Source organism: Malaya genurostris, chromosome 3, assembly GCF_030247185.1.
Source record: "Malaya genurostris strain Urasoe2022 chromosome 3, Malgen_1.1, whole genome shotgun sequence".
Lineage (NCBI taxonomy): Eukaryota > Metazoa > Arthropoda > Insecta > Diptera > Culicidae > Malaya > Malaya genurostris.
This window is the reverse complement of record NC_080572.1, coordinates 55,964,997-55,976,441: the sequence shown is the minus strand read 5'-3', so window position 1 is coordinate 55,976,441 and position 11,445 is coordinate 55,964,997. Positions and strand designations below refer to the sequence as shown.

General features: G+C 37.0%; 1 protein-coding gene across 2 annotated transcripts in view; it reads left to right on the top strand.

Annotated features, from left to right (window-relative positions):
• The first annotated feature begins 2,609 nt into the window (after window positions 1-2,609).
• LOC131435037 (leucine-rich repeat neuronal protein 3-like) overlaps window positions 2,610-11,445 on the top strand; it is a 584,845-nt gene continuing 576,009 nt past the window's right edge. The window contains exon 1 of one of the 2 annotated variants that reach the window (XM_058602505.1): window positions 2,610-3,988. The gene's annotated coding sequence lies outside the window, so the exon portion shown is untranslated. The remainder of the gene's footprint in view (window positions 3,989-11,445) is intronic. The other variant, XM_058602504.1, reaches the window with a different exon arrangement.

Below are 11,445 nucleotides of genomic sequence, written 5' to 3'. Positions count from 1 at the left end.
TATGGATCAGCCGAACCCATTTTAACTGATGTTTTGGATTTGAAACGCGTCGCTTCTCGGCTGGTGCCAAAAAAGCTGAATTTCATTCAAAAACAGCGTCGTGTTAATGTTGGTTGTGTCGCAGTTTTTAGCCAAAAACTCAACCAAGCACCGTACTCTCCAGATATGGCCCCGTTTGACTTTTTCCTCTTCCACAGACTCAAATTGCCATTGCGGGGAACGCGTTTTGAGACCATAGAGACCATAAAAGAGAATTCGCTGCGTGAACTAAAGGCCATACCTTCGGCGGCATATAAAACTTGTATGGAAAATTGGATCAAGCGTTGGCATGCATGTATTGCCACAGGAGGAGAGTACTTTAAAGGCGATGATAAAGAAATTTATTAAAAATTGAAATTTTACGTTTTTCAATAAAATTCTTTTTTGATCATAAGGTATATTGTATACGGACTTGCATATGAATTCAGTATAAAATATTATATGAATTCAGTATAAAATATCATTAATCCAGCCATGTTTTCTGTTTTCGACTATGTTCAATGTTTAGTTCAAGTTGACGAAAAAGCTTTGAAGATTAAAGATATGCTTTTAAAAAAATCGGGTTTCAACTCAAAATAAATGTTTTGTAGAGCAACACTCAACCAGAAAAACCTGTTTTAATCCACCTAGTGGTGTAATGATGCCTTTCTCATATCAATCATACTATCATATATAGTGCTGTGGTATTCTTCAAAATAATTTTCTTTGATTCTTGAAAGAATAAATGAAATCGATTTGTTTGACCGTCTGCTGATAAAAACTATCAATTGGAGAAGATTTGAGGTCGATTTAGAAATTTTTTTTACGGTTTTTGCCCTTATCAGTGATGGTATAAAATTTTTAACGCATTTTACGCTATATTTCCGGATCAGAAAGTCAGATCCGGATGAAATTCAGTAATTCCGTATGGGATCGCAGAACCTTTCATTTGAACCTAAGCTTGTGAAAATCGGTTGCGCCATTTATGAGAAAAGTTAGAAAACATATTTTCATTTTTTTTGCACATTTTACCCCATAACTTCGGAACCGGAAGTCAGATCTAAATGAAATTCAGGAATTTAATATGGCTTCTATTTGGATCTAAGTTCGTGAAAATCGGTTCATACATCTCCGCAAAAAGTTGGTGCACTTATTTTCACAATAAGTGAAATGAATTTACCCCATAATTCCGCAACCGGAAGTCGGGACCAAATGATATTCAGGAATTTTGTATGGGACCGCAAGACCTTTCATTTGAATCTAAGTTTGTGAAAATCGGTTCAGCTATCTCCAAGAAATGTTAGAGCAAAAAAACGTTACATACACATATACGCACACACATGCACACACTCAGACATATTGCGTACTCGACGAACTGAGTCGAATGGTATATGAAGCTTTCTAAATGAGAAAGGCAAGAATTGACTAGATCTCGACATTCATTGATTAACAACAAGCTGAGTAAATTTGAAAATGTAGATCATATCGAACGAAATTATATAGGTATAAACATATATATATATATATATATATATATATATATATATATATATATATATATATATATATATATATATATATATATATATATATATATATATATATATATATATATATATATATATATATATATATATATATATATATATATATATATATATATATATATATATATATATATATATATATATATATATATATATATATATATATATATAACTGGAAATATCTTCTTGATTTGATTTTTCATTAGGGCGTATAAGCAAGTGACAGTTTCTCTTTGTTTACTTTCTCTTCTATTAATCACCAAGCGGTTTCCACGTTTATCACTCAACTCTTTGCATAAAATGGTACCCGAAACTTTCGACTTTCAAACAGAGTAGTGAAATCAAAGAACACGTTTTTAATCACATCACAATAATCGAAAGAGAGAGAGTGATTAAAGAGAAACTGTCACTTGCTTATACGCCCTAATGAAAAATCAACCGAGAAATGCATTCAAACATGTTTGTTTGGGATGCTTCTGATTACTGAACAGCTTTAACCGTACGCAATATTAAACATCCTAATGTGATCAAGTTATATTGCATGATTCCTCATTGAAAAGACAGTGAGAGAACTGTTTGAAATATTTCGATGCCTATCTTTGACTGAGAGATATTGGAACATCTGGAGCATAATCATAATATGTGGGCAAGAGAAAAATTTGTTTCGTTAAGTTCGCTTCTGTATTCTTTAACTCACTAGCAATCGGAACAAACTCAACTCACTAATGCTCTTATAAGAGCGAATTCGCCCGCTCTTGCGTCGTCTTCTCTCTTTTTTTTCTCTCTCTCTCTCTTTATCTCTATGCATCACTCTCTTTGATTGCAAACTTGCCTCACAAAAGGGATCTATGCGATTTTAACTAGTGTACAGAGATTTTCGGCACCTGAATTGCCCAATACACGTACATTCTCTCCAATCCGGTGGGAATTGAACTCCCACAGGCGCTCTCATTTCACGTCGAAATATCTCACGAATGCGCCCGAATGCATCTTTTCGCTACTCACGGTTCTTCCTTCGTGAAACGGTACTCCGGGTGTTCGCTTATCGCATCGAAAAGCGACAGGCAACAACATGCACCGAACGACCGGGGTCTCTTCTCACCGTGAGCCGACAGGGAAGAAACCTGTCCTCCGAAGCGGTACGTGTGTTTGTGCCGATCGTACACTGTGTTGTTGTTCTTCTGGCCAAGCATTGCCAGCGCACAGCCGCTAGCTGGAATACACTCTTCAGTAGAGATTCGTCCTCCGTTCAACGTGGTGCCGTGGAATTTAGCGTGTGTGTTTTCTCGTTCGGCGTTCGTCAATTTTGGCTTCGCGCATCAACGTGGTGTTTCGCGTGTGTTTTCGTTCCATGCGTACGCGTGTGACGCCCGGCCACAGAAGGCAAATAGTTATTCGGCTGAAAGTGCAGCATCAAATATTGAATTAATAAATAAACACGGGACGACGGTGCGGGTTAGTTGCATTGGAAGAAAGCGTTATAAACGAACGAAGTGTTTTGGAAGCTAATCAATTTAAGTGCAGTTTGTGCGATTGTGCTGTTCACCGCTCTCGAAAAGATAAGAGTTCAATCAAGTGAGTCACTGTTATTGACGGTGTTTTAAGAAATGCACATGAGCACGTAGAATTGAAAATTGTTTGGTAACTTTCGAGTAATCGGTTTGAAGTATGTGAGTCGGTGTATTATTCAAAATTTTTGTAGAAGCTTTTGGAAAAATCAGTCGTTCAAAATGATTCGATTCAGTGGATGCAATTGATCATCCGTCAGTGAATAAGAAATGTGTCTGTCGATTGACAGAAAATAATGTATCAGATGTATTTCAATTGAAAATTAGCGATGACTTATTGCATCATATGTGAATGTGAGAATAAAATCAAATATTGTGTTGAGTAGGGTGCTAGGCAGTAGCTGTTTCAATCGGTGGTGTTCTGAGTACTAATGAGTTCGAAACCATTACAACTGCTTGCAATGGCTAGGTGATATAGTACCGTAATAGAAACTTCGTTCCGATATTCTCTCCCTGTACGAATCGCAACCTTGTTGTTGGTGTTCCGCTTACGTCCGTAAGATTCATAATTAGTGCAATAAGAAACGGTCTTGGCAAAGGCGGTAGGACCATAGCCAACGATAAAATCCACATTATCCTGTCCAGAACCAGAATCACACAAGTGAGTTAAAATCGTAGCACGAAACCTAATCCGGGTGCCACATACAGACGTAATTCCCGAAAATAACAGTTGTCTCCCAAGCTTACCATCCACTTCGGGAAGTTCTGCGTGTGTTTTTCTGACACAAGTCGGTGGTCTACCAGGAAAAGTAAGTGAAAACTCTCTCGTTCAAAGGGGGAAAGGAGATTTCGAGCGGAAAAAAGTAGAGTGCAGTGAGGCAGACAGCGAGAAGGATTAATTTCCATAAATCAAATGTAAGTAGAGGACTTTTCCCCCAATTTCCTTTCTCCCAGCCCGGCGATTCCCGTTGCCGGATGCGTGTGACTGTGCGGAGCCGAATTTAATTTTCCCATTTTAAGACCGGGACCCCCTCAACCTGGGGCGTAAGTTGTCATCCGATCCCGTTAAAGATTCTGCCAAAATCCTTAACATAACCGGGGATGGTTACCCGTACGCTGCTGGGTGACGTTTGAAACTCTGCCTGCTTGATAACGAAAGGCAAAGTTTCGGTTGCGATTTTTCTTTCCGGTCCCCAACCCGGTCCCGAGGAACTTCTCGTGAAGTTCACGATAATGAACTGGAGGTTGTTAATTTAAAGTTGGCACTTGTTTGTTGTGCTCGGAAAGCGACGGATTATCGGTTGTTTTGGGGCGCCGGGTGGTGATGGATCTGGGTTAAAAGTTTTAATATTGTCGGGGTCGGCGCTTCACACTCGATAAAACCTACGACGGGAACAGATGCGAGAGCAGTGTTTTTGCATGAATTAGTCCTTCGGGGCAGAAGTGGGGGCTTGAGCAAATTAAGATCTGGCCAAAAACACAGGTGTATTTCATTTTGGGTGTCAAGTAGTAATCTGTCACAAAATTACCAGTTGTTTACTGTGCGATACTTTCCAATAATGCTAAACAGTTCACCTAGACTTCAAGTTTTAGAAAAAAACGATTCAATCAAAAATTTCTCAAACAGCGCTGGATTTTATCTTTTATGTACATCCAATACTCTTAGACCACTTGAGTAATTTCAGAATTTAACAATAGAAAAGATGACAAACATTGGATCGACTTGCTACTTGGTCGAAACTTAGCGCGAATCTTTTGTATGGCAGATCATTTGTTTTACACGGATGGGAAGATCAATTTTACTAAAGAATGAGTGCCTTCCCTGTCACTAAACACCTTCATTTTGCAGTGAGCACGATATCTAATAAATCGATTCCTTTCAAATTTTCCAGTGCTGTACCTAATTACTATAGCTAGTTCGTGAAAGAAGGGTTTCGCGAAAAAAAATTTTTTTTTTCTAAAAAAAATTATGTATTTATTTGTGAAAGAAAAAACATGACCAATCATGCAAAAAAGTCTTTTCCGCATAAACCTTTCTCCACTAACTAGCTATAGTAATCAGAAACAATACCGGAAAATTTGGAATGAATCGATTTATTAGTTTTGAGGATATCGTTCTCACCGTAAAATAAAAGAGTTTTGCGGCAGGGGCCGTATAATCTACAACCTTTCACCGATAACGATATCGAAGTTATCACAAAGTCAAACTCTAGGTATTACATTCCTTTTGTGGAATTGTCCTTTCTGTTCAAAAAGACTTCGCAGCCGTCTCGAAGCGTTTAGAATCATTGCATGGCTAGTTAGGGAGATTGTTCGATTACCGGCACCTTTTTATTTTAAGCTTATAACTTCTGACTTAGTGCACATTATGCGGACATCGATACATCAATCGAAAGCTAAAGTCCGTAGCTAATAACTGATTAAGAAACTAAGTTGATTCCTTTGATTTAAAAAATTTTATTATCAATTTAGTAAAGTGATAAATTTTGGCCATTTCAAAAAAGGTGTTCGGTTACCGGCACCCCAAAAAATTTCGGAAATATATAAGTAAAGAATATAATTATTCAAAGAAAACCCGGAATTTATACCTTTTGGACAAAAGTCTTCATTGTCTGATGATGACTTCACCTTGGCTCTCTTGGCCGATGATTTGGCGTTGATTTGGCCGGTCTTCCACGTTTTTTTCTTAGCCGGAGCATCTGCTGTATGAGCAGCTAGATGTTTGGCCAAAACTTTGGCTTGCTTTGTCTCGAAAGCAGCCTGCATATCACTGGCAATTTTTCACGATTTGTCGAAAAAATGGGGTGCCGGTAACCGAAATCGGTAGACATTTTGAAAACGGCAAAACAAATCTTTGGTTGCGAAAATTTTTGTCTTTGGTTGCATCCGGTATTAAATCACGAAATAAATCGATTTCACCTCATAAATATTAATCCACTCACCTTTCCGATTGATGCTCTTCAATTTATGATGCTTTTTGTTGAATTTCACGTAATTAAAATTTGTTTTGAATGCAGCAAAGAGTACAAGCGTCTGTTTGCTTCGGTTTGATTCGGCACAAAAATAATGTGCTGCTATTACACACATATGATATTTGTCGTAATGACGTTATCTGCTTTCTGTCAAAAGTTACGGTGGGGTGCCGGTAACCGAACACTGCCGGCAACCGAACATCTTCTCCTACTACGATCCTACGTACGCTTTGAATCCTTTCGGTCGGGGCTCGAAGACACGACAACTAGTTTGTGAGAACAGCGCCCTACGCATTGTACCGCAACCCGGGCTCGAGTCAAAAAGTGTCTAGCCCCTTGAGACCAGCATTTGGTATAAATGCGTTGGATGCTTTTCAAAAATGAATCCTAAACAATTTATAGGCAAAAATTGTACGATCTTGATTAGCAAAATAGTCATTAAATCACTATAATATGATACAAAGAATCGAATGCAATAAATTTTCTCGACGAACTGAGCAAATGTCCGTGTGTGTGTCTGTTTGTGTGTTGTCAACAAAGAGACGTCGAGATCTCATAGATGACTGGATTGATTTTGATCAAACTAGTCGCAAATGAAAGGTCTCACGGTCATCCTAAACGCTGTGGAATGGTTTTGAGATTGGATGTTTACTTTTTTAGTTATATGTTTATTGTCAAAGTTTTATGTCAAAATTTTCAGTTTTTTTACAGTATCTGTCACACTTGACCTTGAAAACAGAATATGTTTCCAGACTTAGATTCCCCACGGTAATAGCTATCCAACAAGCCATAGATTGTTGAAATTCGTCCATTTTAACGGAGATATCGATATTTTTGTGCAAGCGACTTTTTCCTTTATTCCAGTAGTAGGAGTTTTTAGGCGCTTAATGGTAAAGCAATGTTTCGGAGCAAAGTGAAACACGATTTTCAATACTGTTTTATGCAATTGATTCTTAGCACCTATAAGACTAGGCACAGCACCCTTTTTCATTACGTTCCGATTTGAGCAGCAATCAATTAGGCGAGTTTAACTGACTTCGCCTACACCGATTCCTGAACTCCATTTCCGAAAGTATCGGGAATGGAAAAGCTAGAAGAAGGCCAAAACGAATTGGATAAACAAAAATTCAAATTGAAACAAACTTATGGTTACAAACCATACAGCACTGGTGAATTCTATCCGATTCCGACTTCCAATTACATTGTTACAAGTTTTTAAAATTCAAACCGTCATAGATACCAAAAAATCTTCAAAGTTGGGCTCGAAACTATTTGAATTTATTCGTTATACTAATTCGTGGACATATGAACTATTTTTGGTTATGCTGGTCTCTGAATACCGTTTCTGGAAGCACCACAAATAATGACAAAAACTTTAAAGAGGAACTCACTTCTACCACTCATGGAATGCTTAATCGATTGTAGCACGTTTAGATTGAAAGGAATAATTTTAAGGCTTCATACAATTTCTATCTTCGATTCGTCTTGCAGTTCCAAAATTAATATAGTTTCATGAAATCTAAACACAACGATGAATATTCACGTGAAAAACACATGCTGATTGATAAAAAAAAGGTATCATCTCACTGCTAGGTGGATTCAGCACGTTTTTTGTTTAATTTTACCGGGGGCATCAATTATCACGGACTTTGCCTACTGTAGACAAAGGCAAGCAAATAACTACTGAATCAATACCTAAAGTATCTCTTCGAATAGGGCAGATTCATGAATTCAAACATGTTACCAGTATCTAGACAGTTAAAATGTCATTTGAAGACCCAGAAACACGAGGAAAGTTTGTAGTTTTTCCTCTCTTTGTCATATGGAGAGTCGATGTAATCACAGTGAAAACCAACTTTTAAACAACATATTTGTAGAAATCGCTTTTTAAAGATCTAAAACAACTCGCTTCGGCAAACCCGACTTCCAGCTGCCGGTTCCGGAAGTACCGGAAATAGTGATTAAAAGACTCCGAAATGGAATGTTTCATCAATTAATGGTTTCATGGTAACATAACATTCAATTTGATCTGGAACCGGCTTCCGGTTGAATCTTGAACGTAAAAATTCTTCTAAACTTAACGTATGGTTTTCAACTGAACATGTAGGGCAACAAAGCCTACATTGGTCAGATGAATATGCTTAGGTTTCATAAAATTGAGCCTCTCTCCAATCCATCACACTCTAAGCTGCAGTATGACTGACTCTTATATTGCCAGTGAAGTCTTTACGATTAGGCGCATGAGGCCTGAGCCTAGGACTGCACGACTTGGGGGGCGTAAAAATGTAACGACTGTTCATTTTGAAGGTTCGGATTTTTTTATTGATTAATAAATAATTATCTATAAAATAGAATGTAATTCATTTTCTAATTATTTTTGATTCGTAGGAGAAGTATTAATATTATAAGTGTTGAACGATTTGATAAAAAGCGATCAAATTAATGATTTTTTGGGAAATTTTAAAGCCTATTTTTGTGAAATTTTTAAACCCGAAAAAAGTCAGTTTGACGAGTGACGCGCGAATAAAAAAAACGCCCCTACTTGGAGGAGAAAATTTTCGAGCCAATGTTATCGAATTGAAGATACCTTAATATTTTTAATAGTCTCCGATTTTTTCGTGCACGATTCTTTCTTAAGAACATGTTGGCACATTAGGTTAACCTGAAAATGAAGAGAAATGAATAAATGAATGTATATAAATGTGAATATAACTTGCGTTAGGCCGACAAACACTCTAGACAACGTATAATTAAAAGTTCACTGATCGTACACAGCGTACTTGTCCAAAGCACAGTTTGATCGAGATGCTTCCTGGTCCTATCAATAGACCAACCCGATTTATTTATTTATTTCATCAAGCAAATGTAGACGTTTTTTTGCACTAACTTTTCTCAGAGATGGCTGAACCGATTTTCATAAACTTAGATTCAAATGAAAGGTCTTGTGGTTTTATACAAAATTCCCGAATATTATTAGGATCCGACTTCCGGTTCCGGAATTATGGGATAAAATGTGCAAAAAAAATGTGAAAATAAGTGCACTAACTTTTCTCATATATGGCGCGACCGGTTTTCACAAACGTAGGCTCAAATGGAAGGTCCTGTGGTCCTATACGTAATTGATGAATTTCATCCGGATCCGACTTCCGGATCCGGAAATATAGGGTAAAGTGTGTTAAATTTTTTTACCATCACTGAAAAGGGCGAAAACCCGTAAAAAGTTTTCTAAATCGACCTAAAATCTTCTTCAATTGATAGTTTTGATCAATAGACGATCAAACAAACCATTCTCGGTTATTCTTTTAAGAATTTTAAGAATTTTAAGAAAATTATTTTGAAGAATACCACAGTATTATATATGGTAGTATGATTTATATGAGAAAGGCATCATTACACCACTAGGTGGATTAAAACAGGTTTTTTACATTGGAGTAGACTTTTGCAGCACCAAATGTGGAATAGATTAATTTCGTTCTGGAATATTACAGCGTCGGTGATATTTTTATTTCCAGGAAGAGTTTCATGTCGTTTGCATATATAAGCACTTTTAGGTTTTTTAGTATGAAGGAAATTTCGTTTATATGTAAAATGAGAGGCATAAAGGAGAGGTGCTAGGTTACAAGAGGAGGAAAGGCCAGTTGTTACATTAATTGGTTCAGACAGTATGTTTTGGAAGTGAACTATTTGTGCACGATTCGTTAAGTATGAAAATGATGTACGTTCTACTATATCTGACTGGCGTTTTAGAGTGACTAAAAACAAGATTCTGAGTGGCGAAATGGTAGCGCGTATGCACGGAATACATAAGAACGCAGGTTCGAGTCCTGTCTCTGAGCGTATCTTTTTCCAATAAATCATCTTTTCTGTTAGTTTTTCATTCATTTGGGTTCTCCAATATATGTTTCCGCTCAGTCATTGCAAAAACCATATTTTTTTAGTTTGTATAGAAGTAATGGTATGTCAATACGGTCGAAAGCTTTACTAAAGTCGGTGTTTCTACGTGGTTGCCAGAGTGAATGTCACAAATTCTAAGGTTGATGTCAGAGAAACGCGGAACACGATGCGAAGCGAAGCGATTCAATGCAATGTACTGTTATCGCATCGCATTCACTCTGACAGGTTTGATTTGATCAAATGCAACTAGCTCGCACGCGCGCCTAGACGCATCGCGTGACTTTGACACTGACAGCAACCTAAGACCGCTTTCACTCTGACAGCAACCTAAGGACATTTGATGTAGTTGAAAAAAAAGTCTTGGTATTACATTCCTGTAGTGGAATTTGACCTTCTGTTTCAACAGACTTCGCAGCCGATTTTTAGTGTACAAAACCATTGCATGGCTAGTACTATGGATCCTACTGACACTAAAAATCCTTACAGGTCGTGGCTCGAACGTACGACAACTAGTTTGTAAGACCAGCGCCCTATGCATTGAACCGCCAACCCATTGATGTAGTTGAGCGGCCTATAAAAAAGCCATGTTGTTTGTTTGTTATTACATTTTTAAGTTGATGAAAAAGTTCTTAGTTTACAATTTTTTCAAATAATTTTGGAATGCATGAGAAAGTGTGTGTTCCACGGTAGTTCCGAATGTTAGATTTTGCCGAAGATTTGAATATTGGTTCAAGTAAAGAAGATTTCCATATTTTAGGAAAAGTACATTTATTAAGTGATAGATTGAAAAGTAGTTGTAGTTGCAGTGTAATAGCAATATAGCAAAATTTTATATTGGTGGTATACTGTCAGGTCGAAGCACTTTTGCTGCGTTTGCGTTTTTTTAATGCAGTCGAAATGTCATGCTCTGACAGATAGTTTACGTAGATGAAGTTGGAAAATTTAGCTATGAAAGAAGAGTACTCACGGTCACGGTCCGTTTCTGAATACGATGTATATACTTCCCGAAAAAAAAATTGCAGATTGATTGCAGATTTCTGTACTAATTTTTCCCACATGTTCGTTGAGGTGCATTTGGGATGGAAAATTTCTTTTTAGTTTAGTTTTTGTGTAGTTAAAAAAATCTTAGGATAAGTTCTTATTTTCAATTTCGTTTTTAATTTTGTGGTTATATTCTTCATGTGCTGTGTTAATGGCTATTTTGAGTTGATTGCAGAGGTCTAAGTAATTTTGAAGATGAGGGTCGCAATGTGTTGAATGTAAATGATGTTTTGTAAATTTTGTGTGCTTTTCGTTTTCTACTTTTCAGATGTTTTAGTTGAGCAATTTCAGGAATGAGTAGACGAAAAAGTGACAAATTCAGAATCGACCTTCTCCGATTTGGATGAATCTTTGCACATGTATTTGGATGAAACTTTGTAATTCGGAATTTGGATGAAACTTTGTAATTCGGAAACCGTTCATCGTACAAAAATGGCGTCCAGGAAGAAGTTGTAGGGAATCAAT